Raw genomic sequence first — 19,771 nt, 5'->3', positions numbered from 1 at the left:
TTTCTTCCTGTTAAAAGGGAGTTTTTCCTTCCCACTGTCGCCAAAGTGCTTGCTCATAGGGGGTCATATGATTGTTGGGTTTTTCTCTGTATCTATGAAGCGCCTTGAGGCGACTTTTGTTGTGATTTGGCGCTATATAAATAAAATTGAATTGAAATTGAATTGAAACAAGATCTGCATGGTGCACTGGTGAGGCATCACAGACGAATTTGGAAAGTTAAAACAGCACAGAGATCTGATCCATCACATTTATCAAATCTTTTAAATCTGGAGGTCATACCATCGTATGCTAACTAAAAAGGTTTCTGTAGGTACTTTTAATATATAAAGTATTTGGCTTTTGATATGTATTTGTGTTTGTATGATATGTAAGTGCTCCAGGGCAAAGGTTTCCAGGGTTTTCTGAAGGTCTTCAACATTTTTTTGTTTTACTAATTTTCAGTCCAGTCCTCGTACCTGACCATTTTCAGATGAATGATTTTTGGTTGTTTGTTTATTAAGCTACTTAACATTGATCTATGAATCATTCAAGGATAAGAACGGCACCAAACTAAATGGATGGACTGCTGTTGGGTCTATACATAAAAGCAAAGAACCACTTTTAAATTGTATTTTTGGGGACTTTGTTACTGGAAGCCTGTGGCAAAAAAACCCCACCATTTGCTCCTATTTCTTTTGCAGAATCCATGAAAAATGCCAAAGAGTTGGCATTTTTCATACATTTGCCATACAAATGGATGGAAATAAAATTGTATTTTGCACCAACAAGGTGATTCCTAAATAGCGATTAGATCAAATCTTGGCACATCTTGGAATGGGGTGCAGCTATCTATAAAACACGGTAGAGGCTCTGTCATGTTTTGGGGCTCCATTTCAGCCAGTGATGTTGTACTTGTCATAGAAAAGTAAAGTTTTGATCCACTATTTTCAAAGATTGGTAACAGCTTCCTTCAAAACGCTCTGCCAATGCAATAAAAATCACACCTGAATAGAAAAACACACAATGGAACACTATCAGTCACGGACTGGCTTCCCTAGAGCCTGGACCTCAACATTATTGAAACAGTGTGGGAGGGAGAAACATCCATCTACGAAGCCTGGAGAACTATTCCTGAATACTACTTAAAGAAACAACAGGAAAGCTTTCCTAAAAGCTTTCAGGCTGTGTTGAAGAATAAAGGTGGTCACACCAAATACTGACTTTCAAGCTTGTTGGAACTGTAAAAACTCTGTTTTTGACCTATTTTCCTAGAAAAAGAAAAAAACCCAAAAAACTATCAATGGTGATTTTCCAAAGATGTCATTACATTAAACAGCAAACTGATGACTTGCGTCTCCATGAGATATAAAAATTCAACCTTTATGCTACTTTTTGTTTAAATGTTATGCTGAATGGACATTAGTTATATACCGTAGACTGCATTATTAGTAGTAGCATTGTCTGGGTTCAAGTGTGTATTTCTATCTGAACTCAACACTAATAAAATTCATCAAACAGATACCGCAAGTACTTACAAAATAAAAATCCCCCCGAAATGGTTTTAGCTTTGAAGGAACCCTGCAGCTGTAGGGGACGACCCCGAATTATCCTACAGGATTCTTTTGGATTAAATAAGAGTCAGATAGGAGTATTGGGAAAACCAGCCCACTACATGTCACACCCCAAGCTGAGAAAACAGCAGAAGTCTTAAACAGGCACAGACATGTTATGCTATGCTGTGTAGGTTGCATCATGGGGCTGGTGGGGAACTGTGTTGTTATCGGTCCCAGGCGATCTTTGGTGTTCATTTAACATATTTGCATCAATTTTATCGTTTTTTGTGCAATAAAAATAAACCCATTCGTCATCCTTTAAGGAAGTTTCATATCGACCCAAATTTAAATGATGAGTTTTGAGTTGATTAAGATCTGGATGCAGATTCAGAAATGTATGGAGTATGAAAAACTGGGAGATAGTGTCTTCAGCCACTCAAGAAAACATCACTGACCCATTCAGATCCAAATGTCCTTCAGGATCTAGGGATGGGAATCAGGAATCTAGTAGTTCAGTTCCTTGGAATTGTTAGTCTAGCTGCCTGTTGATGCTTAGTGGTTCCTGTTGCACTTTCACTACAATCCAATGATTTCAGTTCACAGGGCGTGGAGGAAATAGCAACGCAGTCTACAATGTTGATATGGACATAACTTTTTTTTACTGCACATAAGGACAGGAGCGTGATAGTACAGTGGAACCCTGACTTACAAATCAGAATCAGAATCAGAAAATTGATTCTGATTCTGATTCGTAAGTCAGGGTTCCACTGTACTATCACGCAACAAGGACAGGAGCGTGATAGTACAGTGGAACCCTGACTTACGAATACCCCATATTACGAAAAATTCAAGTTACGAAGGCACTGAACGGCAATATATTTCTGCCCTGTTACGGCAAAATGCCCGTGTAACGAAATCTGCGGGCTCTGATTGGCTGAGCCTACAATGCCCACAATGCCTTCCAAATCATGTGACAACCCCTTGGCTTCCGTACTTGAGCTTCGCTGTTCCACTTGAACGACGTATTGTTGTTCTAGTTAGCAATTAGCCTATAGCCTATCGTTCAGCATCGCCTCACTTAAAAGGTGCAATGGGTGCTTCAACTTACGAAAATTTTCGACTTACGAAAGACCCTCGGGAATGAATTAATTTCGTAAGTTGGGGTTCCACTGTAAAGTGGAAACTGAATAAAGGACGGGAACAGCTGCATTAAGCTGCTAACACAACTTCGGCTTTATGCACAGACACCATGCTAATACTTAGCTAGCCAGAGAACATACTAATGCTAGACTAGCCAGACACCAATGCTAACACTAAGCTAGCCAAGAACCCAAAGTGAAAGCTGTCTTTGGACTGTGGAAGGAAGCCGGAGTACTGAGGAAGACCCACACAGACACATGGAGAACATCCAAACTCCACAGAGAAAGGCTCTGGCCTGATGGTGGATTCGAACCCAGGATCAGCTTGCCAAAGCTAACCGCCATTCATAACAACACTAATTGTAATTAACTATCTACAGCCTTAGAAGATCCTTGGTTTATCACAGCTTATAGAGGTAGTGTTTTCTAAAAGAGAAAACACTACTGTGTGAGTATGAAAAACTGGTGCAGTTTCTTTCAGAGAAGGACATTCTCATTAAAATATGTCAAGAAACACAAACAGTGGAATAACTTGACTAAAACTACCAGGGGGGCCAAGGCTCAAAGGCAGCAGAGCCACTCATCTTTTAAGTTTAACATCATCAACGCTGTCAAACGAGTTCTTTTTAGCTAGAGATTTTAAAGACAGTTTCGTTTAATGTTGCCTGAGTAGAAAATGTGTCGGAGCGACGCAGATGTATTCAGTTTGATGACAGCTCTCCCAAGGGACCTTGGTGTTATTGATTTGAAATTCACATCCAAGTCAAAGTTTGAATTCAGTCTTTTAAAGAAGAAAGTGAGATTTATTTTTCATTCCAAGGCAGAACAATACCTACAGCCTGGACCAAGATTCTTGTTTCACTCACAAAGAGGAAGATGACGTCAGATCCATTTAGGTATAAAAGGGTTCAGTTTAGTCAACTTTCTGAGGAAATCTTGAAGCAAAATACGGAGGTATTGCCTCAGTACTGGTTACGTCAACAGACCAAACATTTTTAAACATATCTGCAAGGGAAAAGTCCATATCTCTGGCCACTATTTGCACAAGCACTCCTCTCTGGTTTACAGCCTGGCTTGTTGTACACTATATGGATGTGCATGACTTATTATCTGACAACTGAATGTTACTGCCCTGTCCAGTCACCGATACAAATATTAGTCGGGTAAACTAATTCTTCATATTTTATTGATGTACAACACCAGTTAACAACCGTTTTGGAGATGTTGCGTCACCTGTGACTATGCGAGTCTGAAACCCTTTCAAAAGGCTGTTAAACACACAATGTAAAAAGCAGAGACCCATACATTTACCATGAAACAATCTTACATACACTGCATCTGCATTTTAAAACCATCATCCTGTCAAACCATACAACAGCAGAATTATAGAGAAGTAGATGTGGGACTTAGCCTTTAAAGTTCCACTTTGTTGGTTTTTATGCACTGCAAAACTTCAATCTAGAAGGAATTTATGTGGGAATGCAAAGCAGATTTATTCATCCATTTTGTCCAGGTCATAACAGGAGTATATATCCCACCCAAAGATGATCACAAAACAGATATGCAGCTGGAATGACAGGCAACAGTTTTAACTGGTGCTGCAACAGAAGATTAGGAATACAGGACTATAGAGAGGCAATCACACATGATCATAAAATGCTTTCATTTATGCTTCTAAGAAGAAGAAATGATGCAGTATTTTTATTCATTATGATCGATACTGGACTTTTAACCTGCCTAGTTTGTGTCTGTGCAGCAGAAATGAGCCTTCCCTGGAGGATGTCTGGGCTCTCCCTTAGAGAAAGGGTGAGGATCTCAGTCTCTCAGAAGTGTTTCGGAGCAGAGCTGATATTCCTCCACATCAAATGGAGTCAGTTGAAGTGGCTCAGACAACTGACTAAGTGCTTCCTGGACACCTCAGAGGTGAAATGTTTCAGATATCTTACAGGAAGGACACTCTGGAGCAGACCCAAGACAAACTGTGGAGATTATGTCTAAGTGTCAGTACCAGAGCCTACCACAGCCTAGAGGAGGTAGCTGCGAGACGGAGGTCTGGACATCTCTGCGTGGAGAGCTGCCTCTGTGACCCAGGACCCGGATATAAGCATTAGAAAACTGACCGATTGATACATTCAGTTCCAAACTGTAAAATAATTACACAAACGGCTAACAAACAGTCACTTGAGCTTCCCAGTCTCAATAAATATCTACACCAATGCCTGACTGTGTTGTTTACGAAAGACAAACTAATTGTCTCTTCAAGTTGATTCATTCTCTTCCAGTTGATGGGAAAAATGGCGGCAGAAGCTGGAAACACGTAGCAGACGACAGTGGTGGCCAAAAGGCCAATCGCAGTGAATGCAGGCTGCACTGATACATGTGTATGAAAGTGCATACAAGGTTGGACTTCATAAATGTCTGCAGTTACAATGTGTCACCACCATAAAACCATAAATCCAACATAATCCCCATGGCAGGCAGGCATAACATTGACTTTTGTACTATATTCCTTCATTTAAATAATGTAATAGATGAAAAAGTGATGGATCATTGGGCCATGTCTTATCTCATAGTATCATCTCCCCCCCCCCCCCCCCCCCCAGTTAAGTGCTTCACTCTCAGACTGCAGGCTTACTGTGGGTCCTAGTATATTTAAAAGTAGAATGGGAGACAGACCTCTCATTTTCAGACCTCTTTTCTGTGGAACAGGCTTCCAGTTTGGATTTAGGACACAGAAACCTTCTCTACTTTAAAAGTTTCACTTTAAAACTTTCCTTTTTGGTGCAGCACGTAGTTAGGGCTAGATCGGGGGACTCTGAACCCTCCCTTAGTTACACTGCAATAAACCTGGCTTCTGGAAGTTTCCCATGATGCACTGAGTGTTTCTTTACCACTCTCTCGCCACTTCACATTTAATCAGTTTAATTTAATCTCCAGCTCTCTGTCTTTTATCCTGTCCCCTTTGCCTTGCGTCCAGTCTTGTTATGACTGAGGTTTCTTCCTGTTAAAAGGGAGTTTTTCCTTCCCACTGCTGCCATGTGCTTACTTACAGAGGGTTCTCTCTCTATCAATGCAGAGTCTTTACCTTACATTACTGAGCACCTAGTGGCAGCTGTTGTTGTGATTTGGTACTATAGAAATAAAACTGAACTGACAGTGGTGTATGGTTTAATTATAAAAACTTTATTTTCTTTCTTGTTATTTTTTCCCTCGAGTGGCCCCCAACTGAGCTCAAAGTGCCCACTAGATGATCCAACCAGGATGGGTGATAGTGGGATGCATAGACGTTATAAGGTGGTGGCGCTTATGCTAAAGCGAAAAAAGAATGTGTCCACGCTCAAAAGTACCGTCACCTGACAGTACAGTCAAAATTGTCACTGACGTCATCAGCGACAACATAAAGGCTTCTTTCCAAAGTGGAGAACACAGATTCGCATTGATAGTTGTTGTTGTTGGGTTTGTTTGTTTTGTTTTTTTATTGTTTCGCCTTTAAAAAGTTTGACTCCCCTGCTGTGAAGGATACTTCTGTAGCAATAACGCCAACAAAGCACAGATGTGTTACTTTGTAACACACGCGGCTATGAAAAGTACTCGAACAACGTGGCGAATTCGAGGCAAACGAGTCCAACAAGCAGCAACAGTGACGATACAAATAACTATTTTTTAGTAAACGGAAGTTTCTGGGCGCTCTAAAGTAAAAAGCAGCGACATGTTTCCCTTCTGATGGAGGGCTCTGTGGGGGCTCTGGTGTCTTCCGCATTGCTCTGCAGTAAACCACTGTGCTAAATCTAGGAGCCCCGCAGAGACGCCCCGAGTCTCGTTTAGCCAAATGAGCCGCTTCACAGTGTTTGAACGTGTTTTCTGTGCATGACTGAGTCCAGCTCGGCACTAGCTAGCGACAAGTTAGCTCTGTTAGTTTCCCCGTGTCACAGTCCTACCGGCCCGGGCTCTGGTACAGAGTCCACGCCCTCACTGTGAACCCGTCCGAGCTGCAGTAAAATCCACATTACATCCCAACAAGGCCGAACAAAGTGAGCACGAACTGCTCCAGAGCCGGGTTTTTAACAGCAACACGTCAAACTGCACCGGAAACCGCCCGTATGTTTGAAAAGGTGCGACGTATAGTTTCACTTACCTCGCTTTCTAGGAAACCTAACACAGGGGCTGAAATCCCACCAAAAACAGTGAAAACTACTTGATCCAAATTCTGGGAGAGTTGTAGGCAGTGACGTCACGCTGAAATTCCAGCTCGTCTGAGTCAGTTCAGAGGTTTGCCCATGTAAGGCAGCAGGCCAAAACAGCACGGCCCTCAGTGCGCACACATCTCCGGTCTGTGCGCACAGCTGCACGCTGCAGTCAGGCAAAGGTCCACGCTGGAGGCTTTCTCCTCAAATAAACTGTCATCCTAATAAATACTGAAAAATTGAACGTACCGATACTTAGAACCCTTAAAATGTAAATGAAAGAAGAGTGTGCAGTGATTTGGTGTCAAACATGTGGCCTGGGGGCCAGAAGTGGCCCTCCAAATAAGGGTCCGGTTTAACTTGTGGTATTTGTTTGCATAATTCACTCTCTTTATTCGAGGTGTTGTTGTCATATTGCAGAAACAACAACCTCTGCCTGTTAGTATCTGACATCACCAAAAACAGATAAATACAAAATGTTTAAAAATAACACAAAACTTTGTCAAGCTCATCTTCAGCCGACAATACAAAATATGGGACAGCCTAGATTCTATCCCAGATTTTCTCACGGGCTGTATCACTACAAAAGAAACATGGGGGCCAGAACCAGCACTCCAAATGCTTTCCAGTCCAGCCCACGGGATGCCTTTGCAAAGTGTGAGATGATTACTTAACCTGTCACAGGTAATCACATAAGTTAGACATTAGATGTGACAGGAGGTACAAGCCAGAGGTCCAAACAAATGTGTAAGTTTGGAAGACCTGTGATCTTCTGGGTCATTATTATAGAAGCACTGGGATTTTAAGAAGACATAGCATTAGCTAAAGTTACCTTTTTATATTTTCTCTCCTCCCTTTGATGTTTTTCGATACTTCAACGCTTATGTATATGCTGTACATAAAAGATGGGCTTGGCTATTGTTAGTACTTTGGCCACCTTTATGTTATTCTTGTTTCTATTTATTTGTTTTGGAAACACAAATGAGCATATTTGGATGACAGGATGGAGTGCAAAGTTATCAGCTAATGCTAACTAGCTTCATTATTAAGTATCATTCATAAGCTGTGTGGATGCAATACAGATACACACAGATACCTGCTAATTAGTGCAAATTAAGAAACCTATAAAGTCACAATATTTTTCTATTAAAAATGCTCCAAAAGGCACTAACAGCACTAACAGCAGTTCAGTTTGGTCACTCCATTTACAGGATCTAAGGCCTAGTCAGCGTCTTCTACATGCACACCTGTCAGTCAAAGTGGCTATTCTCATAACTGTAGATTCTAGATGGATGAGTTATATGAAAATTCATAGTTTTTATGAAGGAGGAAATTATCCATGGATACCAAAGGTGTGGTTTTTTTTGTATCAGGCAGTAAACATGTTTATTTCTGCTGTAAAGTTAGACATTTTAACATGGGAGCTGACTTAAAGCTGGACCCTGAGGTTGTTTCTTGGTTTAACCAGGCAGGAAGTGAAACTTTCTCGACTAAGAATGTTTATTGTATGAGTGTCATTTGGTAGAGCTACTGTGACTTGTGATGCATATCTGTCAGTGTAACTGCATTTTTATTTATTTTTTCTAAGATATACTTCTTTGTATTGTAAAGAACTAAATTTAGACACAAAATAAACACAGTACATATATCTGATATGATATATATATCATATGTGAAACGTGTGTGTTTTTTTAGTATATAAGCTCATCATGACTTATAAAGTTCAAACAAGGCAGCAACATTATAATAAAGAGAGATGGCAGTCAAGAATCCTAAATTGAAATCTTTGGAAGAATTCAGCAATCGCAAAGATGTAAAAAGATATTCAACTTTCAGGGGAAACAGCAAGGATTTAAAGCATTTTTCATACACGTAATTTTTAAACTCCATAAAAATTAAAGTAAAGTAAATTAAAGTAACCATATATAATGCTTTAAAACATGTAGTTGCCCAGATGCATTAACATGGCTGCCAAATAGCGTGACTAGTGTCTGGAACTTTGGACAGGGCCAACAAAAGGCTGAAAAGATTGTGTAACATACCAAGTAGAACGTCTCATAACTAGTAAAGTTAATTAGTAACGTGAATAGATATTTAGAAAAAAAGATATATCATCCCATAGATATTAAGGCTTGGCTTTTAGAAGAAAGGATACGTGCAGTTTCACCATTCTGTCAATGTCTGCTTGTACACTTCTCAAATGTAGAACTACATATTCCCATGATATATTATGTCTTTATAAGATTCACAGCATCCATATGAGGCAAAGCAAACAGGATTTTGACAGGAAATCACCACATTTGCTCAGACACACTTCTGATAACTCGCAGTGAACATCGCTGCTGTGCAGATGTCATTTAAACGCTACCATGCAAAAGAAAAATAGAGACCCTCAGGCTCAGAAACGCTGCTGCCTTCTGTGGTCATTTAAGATGGACTGAGACGGAGAACTACACCCCCCAAAAAAGAAAAAAAGAGTTTAAAATAAATAAATTTATCAAGGAATGGGTTTGCCATCAGCACACAGTGAGCATCCACGGTGATAAGAAGGTGCATTGGTAAACACGCACATCTGTGTGGGCACCATCAGTGCTGAACGATATACACAGGTTTTAGTGCAACATATGAGGCCATTCAGATGGTGGCAAACCATATTTTACTCTTATTACAACATAACATGGGTCAGTTTATTTATATTGCATATTTAACACAACAGGCGCTGATCAAAAACAAAACACACACAAAAATGACTGAAATTCATTAATTAAGTTAAAAGAGAAATAAAATAAACTGGTCTGCCTGCAGTCGAGACACATCCCTCACTCACACTCCATCCATCCATTCTGTTCCACTTATCCTTAACACGATCACAGGGGGTCTAGCTTAATGATTTACATTCTTTTCACTAGCTGGGCCCACGTCCTCATTTTAGGTTTGACAGCATTTTAGTAGGTAAAGGTGAACACTTGGACATGAATTGAGCTGCGGTTTGGGGAAGGCCTCGAAGAGGACTGGCGACAGCTCCCGGGCCTGGCAGATCCCCATGTACTAAATAGGAGTGAAGAAGTTAAAGAATTGAGAGCAAGGAGGGAGGGAGGGTGGGGCACGTAAACGAAAATGAACAGTTTGCAGAACTGGGGGGGAACCTATATAGATGACAACCGGAAGGAGCGTGTTTGGAGGCGTGGTCCCGCTCCCGATACATAATCTCCAATAATTTGACTTTTACATGATGTTGTGCATATTTATGGCATATATGTTTCCCATATTCTTCCCATGTCTGAAATACAATCTAGGTTAAACAGCCATGCAATAAACTGTGCAGCACTGTGTCCAGCTGGTCTTAACAGGAGACTTTCTGCTTGTCTCACAAGCCGTAACTTCCAAAAGGTTTTGTTAAGGTACCTGCTAAAGACTAGCGGACAAATGACTTTGCAAATTCAAGGTGCTGATTAAAAAGGAAGAAGCTCAGCAAGTATCAGTCTTAACTTAGAGCATTCAACCAGTGAGGTGTGAATTGGTACATTTTATAATCTGAACAGATTCAAATTCAAACTCTGCGTGTTGCATGCTGCAGTGCTCGCATGTCCTGTCACGCACCGTCTGCCTTCTGGAACCATGAGAATGAGCCAGCGCTCGTTATTTTCGGCGACTCTTTTCTTAACTATTAGAATAAATATTACTGATGTATGAAGAAATATTACTTATCGACGAGTGACAGCAGAAGATTGAACCAGTGCATTTTGGGTTGTAGTCTGCATACGTTAAAAAGGCCTCAGTGCTTGCTCTGATTGTGTCACACAGTGAGCAGTTTGAGTAATTGTTTCATAGCTGCTTCATGACTTCTGTGTTCAGTCTGTTCAGACTGTTGTTTACACAGTAGCGCACATGTGTTTTTGGCCACTGTCATATTGATACTAAGATATGAAGCATGTGACTAAAACCAGTTTACACTGACAGAAATAATTACCTGTAAATGTAAATACCTGTAAAAGCTCACACAAAGCTAATGAGTATAAATCCTACACAGTTTATGTTAATGTAGTTCAACAGTGGCATTAAAGATGGTTCTGTTCAATACTAGTGTTTTTTTTTAAAAATCCCTTTTTTATAGTGTCACTGTAATAACAGAATAGAATATATACTCAAACATATATTTGTGATTTTGTGCATGTGAAGCATTTGCAACAGGCCCTTTGTTATAGTGTATACTATAACAACAGCAGCTGTTATGGTACAGTATAACATACAACAGTGAATGTGGTTACAGTGCATTGTTTTGAAGTTACTGGAAGACCTTTTTTTTATTCATGACCTTTATTTCAACAGGAAGTCCCATGACTATCAAAATCTATTTTACAAGATTTAACTAACCTGCCAAATATGTTCAGTAACATTAACTTGTGACCCTGAGAGAAAGCTTTACTATTTTTCCTTTGAAATATTTTTCCTTAATATGGAAATATTAAGTTATTCTTTGCACTGTGATCTCCTAATGGTAACCTCTTTCATATTACAAAAAGTCATTTGACCTATTGTTCTCAATAAAACATTGAAACACTGAAAGCTTTGAAGCCTTTTTTGTTGCTTATTTGACAACATTTCCAGAATTTTCTTTATATCCAAATATATATCTGTCTATAGGGTCTATGGCTAAAATGCATCTGAAATATACATCCATTCACTTCTGCTTATCCATTTTCAGGGTTGCGGGGCAATAGGCGGGGTACACCGTGGACAGGTCACCAGTCTGTCGCAGGGCTAACACATAGACATAGACAATAATTTGTGCTCACATTCACACCTATGGGCAATTTAGAGATTTCAATTAACCTATCCCCACTAACTGCATGTCTTTGGACTGTGGGAGGAAGCCAGAGTACCTGGAGAGAACCCACGCAAACACGGGGAAAACATGCAAACTCCACACAGAAAGACTGATGGTGGAACTGAACTCAGGACTTTCTTGCTATGAGGCTACTGTGCTAACCAGCGTGCCAATGCTGAAAATAAAATAACCAAATTTCACTAATTTTGGATCGCTTCAAGCAAAAACTGAAGCTTTAAATTGTTGGTTGGCTAGTTTCCGTAATATGCTCTGAGATCAGTTCTAAGGACAAAAGTTCTTCACCAAAATCACAAATGACATTGGGGGGGGTGCTAATTTCCAGCGGCCCTTCATCCTAAACCATCCGGTTGGATGAAACTGGGCTACTAATTATATTATCTTTATTTGACCTTTTGACCTTTATACTGATTTTGGATTTGAGCGTCCAAGTAGAAGGAAAATTTTAATGCTGCAAAGTAAAGTTGCATGTTTTTATAAATATATTTAAATATGCCACAAGTAAGTAAGTCTTTCACAATACTGTGACTCAGTGAAATGCGTATAACATGGCATTTCCCCTGTTGGTGCCCTACGATGTTAAATCATTCAATTAGCATGTTTGTACTGAGGCTGGGTTTTCAACACACAACTTCAGTACGGCGTTTGTGAACTGACGTTGAGAAACCTTGTTAAGCTTTCTAATATCCTTGTATAATGTCCCTTTTTTATATACCTTTTCTAAATTTTTTATTGTTAAGTAATGTAGATAAGTGAGTTATATGAAAATGAAAAGAGATGAGACATCATCATCATTATTATCCAAACTCATAAAACCATGTACATAACAGCCAAATGTTAAAAAAAAAGGTTTGCTAAAAAAACTAATATCTTTAAAGCTGGTTATGATCCACATAAGGGCCTATGTAATTATTTAATTAGCAGCAGTCCTCTCGTTCTGCCACGAAAAAGGCTTCCAACTGATATTTTGTCACTAATGGCATGCCACATTTTTTTTAAACTATTCTATTAAATACTATTATTTGAATATTACTCCAGCATTGTGTAGTTCATAATGGCCGAGCACTCGTTATCCTCAGCTTCACTGGAATGAACCGCCGCCGCCTCTGATGTCCAACACGAGCCAGCCGCCGCCAGGCGTCCAACAAAGGCTTCGCTTCATGTGAGCTTTGTCTGACCTCAGTGAGCGCTGCCATGCAAACTAGACAATTAGTTTGCATGCTCGTGATTGCATGCAAATACAATAACTGCTTTTCACCTGACTCTGTTCTCAGAGCTGTTTCGCACTGTTGTCGAGCATAATATTGACGCTGCGTATCTGTCGTGTTTGCACATGCCAGCGCGTTCAGATAGTTTGTCTTATCTCTGTTAAAAGTAAGTCTGATGGGGTGATTCATTTCAACGAGGAGGGGTAATGAAAACATTTAAAAGAAATCTTTGTGGAAGCCAAATGCAAAATGGAATCATTCACTCTGAGCTCTATCTTTCCACCCATAATTCTTACTTCACTGCAACTGATTACATTGTGCTCCAAGCTGTGAGTATACTTTTTTCAGCGTGCATGAAGAAAGCATAAACAGCACTTGCAGATCGAGCACGCTGATAAAACCAAGCGATTTGAGCTATTTTAGTGTCTCACCCGTGCATCCACTCATCTCAAACTTCCAGGGGAAACTGCAAAAGGTAATCTCATTTGTAATGTGTGACAGCTTATTTGCAAGTGTGTACACTGGCAATTTTTTAATGGGCCCGCCAGTAATTCTTCTTCCACTCTTAAAGCTGATTTCACAAAGACACCCTGGAACAGTTTAGATGACACATTGCCATCGCCTGTGAACTCAAGTTATCAATCAAACCCCAATTAACATGCTTGGTTAGAGGAAATCAGGGGTTCTTTGATGTTTGGCACTTAGGGACTGGGGCTACGCATGTCACAGACATGATGGGCTTCAATTTTATCCACAACATACGGGAAGAAACGCGCTCACAGGCAGAGTCCAGCACAGCAGACACATCAGACTGGAGTTTTTGATCCAACTTGGTCCTGTTTTACTCATTTTAACTAGAGACAAGAATTACAACAAACAGGGAAAACAATCTTGTGTCGAGTTTTAGCATTTCAATTGTTCCAGCATCGGATATCCTGTTTTATCTGCTGGTTGTAACACCGTCTTCTCCCCCACACCACTTCCTCTGAAGTAGGTGAAACTCAAACATTATACCGAAGGCAGCTGCTGCACGGGCGACGTGTACTTCCTCAAAAAAGTGTGAGTGAAAGGATCTATTTAGCGCCTGCGTGCTGAATAAGAAAACAAGAAACCAACTGTCATCTAAATACTGCACCCCTAGTTTCATAAAGGCTCCGTTTTCAGGAATTAGAGGCTGACGATGAGGTCATGCAGGTTACATCCTGGCAAGTGAAACCAACACGAGTGGAGTGATGTTTTTGTACATAATGTCATTTGGTTCCCGACTGCAGTCATTATCAGAAGGCAGGGAGTGCATGTGCACAAAAACAGCACTGAGATCTTTGGAGAAAGGAAACAAAAACAACAAATGTGTCTGAGAACTATGCACGCTCTGTTAATTAGAGCTCAGATAGCAGAGATTAGTCCTCATGCACAACCATATTACAGAGTCATGCCAAATAAGGAAAAACAAAAGTAGGAGACAGGCACACTCACTACAAAAACAATGTCCCAAAGCTACTAATCAAACAACTCCCGATCTAGATCCAGACCTCAGATTACACTAATGAATTCTAATTCTTATGTTTTAGCATGTAAATATGTATTAAAATTGCAGACAGAGAAATCTCTGCCTACAGCAAAGGTTTTAGCATAAATGATGCATACTTGTGAGCCTCACGCTGCACCTTTGAAATGCGTTTAAAGCAGCCGGATTTTGTCGTCGTATCCCGAAATCATCTTTTTTGAGATTTTTACCATTTAACATGGCTTCTCCCCCCCACCCCACCCCAGTGAAAACGATTAAGCGTCTCACCCACAGCAGAGCAGTTAAGCACAATGCCTGGCTGATATTATCAACCAAAAACCTATTTTTTTTTACAGCATGGTGTCAGTAACAATGTGAAACACAATTATAAAACTGATTTTTAAAAACCAAAGATATAAACGAACATACGCATGCACACAAAGGAGCAATCTTACTGTTGATATAAAAGATTTTCTATTGCAGCGACTTGTGCCAAACCGTAAAATATTTACAAGTGTAGGAAGTGGAGGTGGTGGTCGGGACTGTTTCTGGCAGAAAAATCAGATATATTTGCAGGGGTGTTTAATCTGTTTTTGCTCTGTACATAGAGGGCATTTGGCTTTAAAGCAAGTTTCTTGCTTGATCACAGAAGGACGACGGCCGGAGCAAGGTTGAACAGTATCGAAATTCTGCATCTGTGATGACAGTTAGCAAGTGCTTGCCACCACAAATAATCAGTTGTGCCACACAAAAAAGTCTGTAGCAGCAAAATTATCGTGCACTTGACTGAACAAGAGAAACTTTTTTTTCTTTTTGCCAATGAACAGCTTTTAATTTGCAAGAGGAAGAATGAGTCTTTTGTTTTTGCATAAAGTTACAACATCCAACATGCCAGCATGTTTGGAGGCTGTCAGGTGCAGAGGTGTCATGTGTGTATAATGAACATCTAAATACACAGAGAAAAGAAAAGCAAACAGAGGAGAAAGTCGCACAGGCCGGACGAGTGAGACGACTGCTTGTTCCAAAAACAACTCCCAATACGCTCATCCTGTGCAGCTCCAAGTTTTTGAATTCAGCAGCTGGAGGTTTGTTTTGCTGCTCACTTTGCAAAGATTGGAATGCCTTATTGTCTCAGATGTAATAACGATGATCCAGCATGTTCGGCCCACAAACAATGTTGTTTTTGTGCTGTGAAACTCCAAACATGTAGGAATGTAACTGGGAGATTCCTAAAATCTGAGGGCATTGTGTAAAAACAACAGAACATCCAAACTAAACAACAATAGGATAGGTGAAGTTAACATTCAGGCCTGCTTAAAGATCGTAATCACTTACCTCAAAAGCAGGACAAAGCTGGATTTAATACACCAAAGTATTCTTACAACACGTCACTGTTTGTTCATTGTGTTCACTCAGAAACCCTGCAAAGCTTCACATTTTCCTCACTGCAACAGTCTCATTAATCATTCATACGCTGTTTGTCTACAGTAAAAGAATAGAAAAGCTGATAGGATAGAAAATCATGGAGGATAAAAGACAAAAAAATAAAATTTGTGAGAAACAGAAACTGACAGCGTGACATAATTTTCTAGAGGCAGTTTGAAAAACATGTAAAAAAAATTTAAGTACTTAAAATGTTAAGTTTAAAAAGATTAAGATGGCCAGAAAGAGGCATCTGATTGGCTTGAATTTGATAAATAAATAAAATCAGGTAATGAATATGTAGATAATAAAGTGTTGGTGTTACCTGGTTAATTAGATTGTGAAATTTCTTTTATAATAAGTTAAATGTTAATCATTTTGGCCATTTGAGAGTCCTGGACAGTTAAAAGAGTGCAGTATGAGTAGGCTAAGCTGTGATGTCCATGGTAAGCAAGGTCAGGGGCAGCAGTTTGAATTAATCTGATGATGCTCTTTAGTATCACTGGTCTTATTCCACATTTATAGTATAGGGGTTGGACAGCAGCCATGATAGGTCATGTAACAGCTGTACATATATTGTAAAATGCAGCGGGTTAAATCCACAGAGAGCAGCAAACCGTTAGTGCAGCAGCATCAGCAACCCAGCTCTTCTGTGCACAAAGAAAATAGGTCCACTGCAGTTCACAGCAAAAAATACATTTTAGAAATTATTTTGTGGCGATTCAGTTTCCCCTGCTGCGCAGCAGCAACAGATCCAAGGGTTCCCCCACTTGCCCAGTAACGCCTGGCTATCACACAAGGATGAACCAAGTATTCAAACTAATCAGCAGCACAGTATTTCAGTTAAACAATAGCAATTAGCATAAAAGGCTTGACTTTATAAGGTCCGTTTTATGCTTTCTGATTCCAAACAAAAACAGCAATGAACCTAAAATTTGGCCTTCTGGTCTTTTAGCCTTGTGAAACATTTTTATTCAGTTATGTGCTAAATTATATGGCTGCTGTGCGGCACAGACCCTGTAAGAGATTTGTGCTTCAGTTTTGGTGAGTGAAATTCTACTGTTTCATCAGTCTGTTAGTTTGTAGCATCAGTGTCTGTGCAATGCACCTTTAAAGTTCAGGAATGCAGCTTGCTAATGATGCTAGCTAGTTAGCGCTAGCTTATTTTTTAAAAAATATGGTCACTTTGAGCTTCAAAAAACCCCTACACAAATTAGAATAATACTAATGTAACAAGGTAACATTACAGGTGTGTCTTCTTCAAGTTTGTTTCTGGAATAACAGTTGTGGCCATGTTACTTTTTACTATTGTGGTCACTTTTTAGATTTAGCGATTTTGACAAATCAAAAAGGGATTTCCTTCAGAAAACACACATGTATGACCTCCTTCCCGCCCAAACCACATTAATGATCCACATCATAGATGTTCCACACTTTACCAATGGGCTGCAATTCAACTGCAGAGTAGCTGAGGTGGAAGGACATAAGGAGCTTTTCCTTGTTGGCTTTAAAACTATTATTATGATTTTCAGTTTGAACTGAAAATGCCCAAAATAAATACAGCAGCTATCCAGATAACTTTAATATGTTTCCTGAGGGATGAGGCTCGGTTTCTGCTAACAAATTATACCTCAGTCTTGGCTATTGAGGGGTAATCCCTCAAATTGTATCCCTGATACTGAAGATCACAGTGTGGTTACATCTGTTTTTAAGTGTGTTTACATGAAGAAAGACAATCCCAGACTGTCACTTCAGATCACCTGTCACACGTTGCGTGGGTCATTCACTGTATTTTCTCTTCACTCCATAAATGCCAGCTAATGCAAAGCACTATATTTGGCTCTTGTGACCTTTATTACAGCTGATAGCGACAGCCATGGATGCGATGGAAGCTCCATGTCGGCACAACAAAGGCTGCTTGCTAGTGGAGCTAGATTTCAGATGTGAAAAACGTGATAGCAGGTAAGAGAAAATGACAAGCAGGTATTTTCCTTCGCTTACGTGATAATTACCTGCAGTCGACTCCCTTTAGAAAGGTTATCTGAAACACAAACATCCTGAAACAGCTCCAGGAAACTGCACCGGTGCAATGCTGGGGACCGTTTATGGGAGATCAGACATTTCAGATCTTTAAGTGTTAAAAATGATTAATATGACAGTGACACACTTGATAGATAGGCTTGGTAATTATCTACAAATTCAAGCTGCTCTTCTTGGAGTACTAAGGGTTTTAATTAAATTGGGGTTTTTTTGGAAAATAAAGCAGGTGTAAATTTTTTCTCCAGACAGAGCAGGGTCAAAATATTTCATATAAAGAAAGCATAATATAAGAATCACTGCGAGGCATGCTGTGGCGGGCAAGGATGATCTTATATTTCCAAGGGAAAGGCCAAGCTAGAAATATGTTATGTATAAGTTTGCCTGGATAAAAATAAACATGAAATGAATTCAAGTTTGCATCTAGAAGGTTGCAACAACAACTTAAAAAGGCCTCTTTTAAAGAATTCGGTTGATCCCTTTTTTGTTAATTTGATGCAGGCCGAAATTACATCAGATGACAGCATAATCCGACATCATTATCAGCATCAAAATGTGTTTGATGCTGTTTGGCCTGGGGCGACCGGCATGTGCAGCCTCTGTAACGGGATGATATGGATTACACTTTGCAAACCGACCTTGCCCCCCTCTCATTTTTTATGCCTGCCAGTCGAACGCAGTGATGACCGCGTGCGTTACATCGCTGCCAAATAAAACCCAAATATCCCCTATGATTAAGGTCACTCATACACTGCTCAACAGAAGCCATCCTCTTATAAGCCTCAGGGTGGAAGAAGAGGGGGGGTGACCGCTTGGACCTTAGTTAGTCTTGATGTTGTTTTATTGTTTTGTTCCTTCGATGCTGCCCAGGTTCTCTCCGCCTCACTGGGGCTGCCAGTGACAGGAAGAGGACAGTACAGTAATCAAAGTTTTCCTCTGAGTCGGTGTGACCTGTTGTTGGCTTTCATTTGTGTATCACTTAAGAGGCTTAGGCTTCTTCATGGGAAGTTTATCCCTGGATCACAGGGATCTGCAGGGCTCACCGGTCATTTGCCATCAGTATCCCAAGAGCTCAGATTGTTAGGGCTGCTTTATTCTGAAATATGATGGAAATGTGTTGGACTAATTTGGCTTTAGCAGGATTGGCTGAATATTAGTCCACTCATCCAGTGGATTATCCCGTGGCTGCGATGAACGTACTGAACGTGGATAGATCTGTCAAACGCCCAATACAGTATATCTTTTGCTTTTTCTCTGATATTTAGTTTCTTCTGCTCATAGAAGTGCACATTCTGATGTAGCCACGTGACGCCTTTCCATAAAGATGATAGCATTTCTATCCAACACACTGCCTGCAGCTGACATAGTAAAGCTGTGCAGCATGTAATGCTGGTAATGGTAAGAGCTTTGGGAGTTCTTACCCGGTGAGGTGAGCTTATCTGCACAGACAGCATGTGTATTCATTTAATCTGAGTTCAACATCAGGTGTCAAGTATGATTAGAACTGATGCACATGCATTTGGCAAAATGCTTTTAACAGTATGGATTTCGTGCTCACAAGTACCTCATCAAGCACCAGTTGTGTTGTGCTTTTGCCATCAAATGATTACATTTTAATGAGATGCAGATACATTAGTTGCTAGTACCTTATGACAAAAAGCAAACAAACAAACAAAAAAACAGTTTAGGATGAATATCAGGGTTTTTTTTACTCTTGTCAGGGCGTTGCTCCCTAATTTTGTCTCCTGCTGAAACATTGCTGACCTTCCTGTTGGGCGTGCCGTGTTGGAGTGACAGCTGGTGTGATGTAATAACACCCCCTCCAGTAGACAAGTTATAAAGAGCAATATCTAGTTCCATGGATTGAGATAAGCTTAGGTAGATTAATGCTCGGG

General features: G+C 40.1%; 1 long non-coding RNA gene across 1 annotated transcript in view; it reads right to left on the bottom strand.

Annotated features, from left to right (window-relative positions):
- Window positions 1-7,431, bottom strand: part of LOC121813052 — an 8,792-nt gene extending 1,361 nt beyond the window's left edge. The window contains exon 1 of the long non-coding RNA XR_006053480.1: window positions 6,808-7,431. This is a non-coding gene — a long non-coding RNA (uncharacterized LOC121813052). The remainder of the gene's footprint in view (window positions 1-6,807) is intronic.
- Window positions 7,432-19,771: the final 12,340 nt, after the last annotated feature.

The sequence above is a fragment of the Haplochromis burtoni genome, unplaced genomic scaffold, assembly GCF_018398535.1.
Source record: "Haplochromis burtoni strain Fernald_Lab_line unplaced genomic scaffold, NCSU_Asbu1 Contig_13, whole genome shotgun sequence".
In the NCBI taxonomy this organism is placed as follows: Eukaryota; Metazoa; Chordata; class Actinopteri; order Cichliformes; family Cichlidae; genus Haplochromis; species Haplochromis burtoni.
This window is presented reverse-complemented; position numbering and strand designations above follow the sequence as displayed.